This window comes from Schistocerca piceifrons, chromosome 9, assembly GCF_021461385.2.
Source record: "Schistocerca piceifrons isolate TAMUIC-IGC-003096 chromosome 9, iqSchPice1.1, whole genome shotgun sequence".
Classification (NCBI taxonomy): domain Eukaryota; kingdom Metazoa; phylum Arthropoda; class Insecta; order Orthoptera; family Acrididae; genus Schistocerca; species Schistocerca piceifrons.
Window position 1 is genome coordinate 175,371,870 of NC_060146.1, and position 1,197 is coordinate 175,373,066.

Sequence of the window (1,197 nt, forward strand, 5' to 3'; positions counted from 1 at the left end):
TTTTTTTCATTTGTTACTATTTCACATCCCGTACCGAACCACCAGGTTCTTGTTCGCCTTGTGCTGTTCCCAAATATCTCGCTTGCTGCTGTCTACACTGTCTTTTTTATCTTTACTGACTGATCTTCAATGTTGTTACATTCTCCAGCGTTTTGAAGGGCGTGATTATTCTCTCTTGGTATCGTGCCCCTGCTTCCTCTGAGTCTAAAGCCGTGAGGTTATATTTCTGTATCCTGTGCCGGATTTTCCTTTCACTGCGTTAGATACTCGTGCCCCCCCCCCCCCCCCCCCCCCTTGGCCCCCTGTTCTCCGTTCCCAAACTAGGAAGCTACCTCTGTCCGTATTTGGACCTCTTAAGCTCGTTACATCCAGTATGTCTGACTTGTGCCATGCATCAATTATTACATGGTCGATCTGATTTATTGTATTTCCATCTGGTGCTGTTCATGTTCCCTTATGTATTTCCTTGCGTGGGAACAATGTGGGGCCTACAACTATGTTTCTAGATGATGCAGATAGTATCGAGCTAGTCCTGTTGTCATTACTCACGCCATGTTTATTATTGATATCGATTGTTGGTCTATAGATCTGTTCTCTTCCAACATAGGCATTTAGGTCTCCAGCCAGTAATTTTATATCATACCATGGGTATTAATCATATGCTCTTTCCAGAGATTCGTAGAAAGCCTCTTTCTCCTTGTTGTGTACATAGTTCCGCGTAGTCAGCACGTACACAACTTTCCCACTAGAGCGCGCTCCACTAAGTACAACAGTGCAGGCGCAGCGCTCATCCGTCTCCACACTAGGAGATGGCGTTGCCTTAGAGACGGACCAAATTCTGCTTCCACCGATCCGCGTATTAATATGTAACGCAGCCAATGAGATTGCTGCTAACGTAGAACCTTTTCTCCTCGCGGATCACACTCACGCAGTGATACCTGAAGGTATACCTCAAGGTATTATAATGAGTGTACAGACCTCCGATTAGTCAGTCTGCATTTGTCTGTAGTCAAGTTTCAGTCAGCGCCTAATAAGATTATCATATTCCTGTACATAGCCATGAAGATAAATGAATAGACATTTTGTCAAGTATCAGAGATGTGAGAATAAGATTAACGTACCAAGAGCAAAGGAACTTCAGATTGTCAATTGTAAACAGCATCCAGAACAAGTTACGTAATGTCTATGCTTTTTATT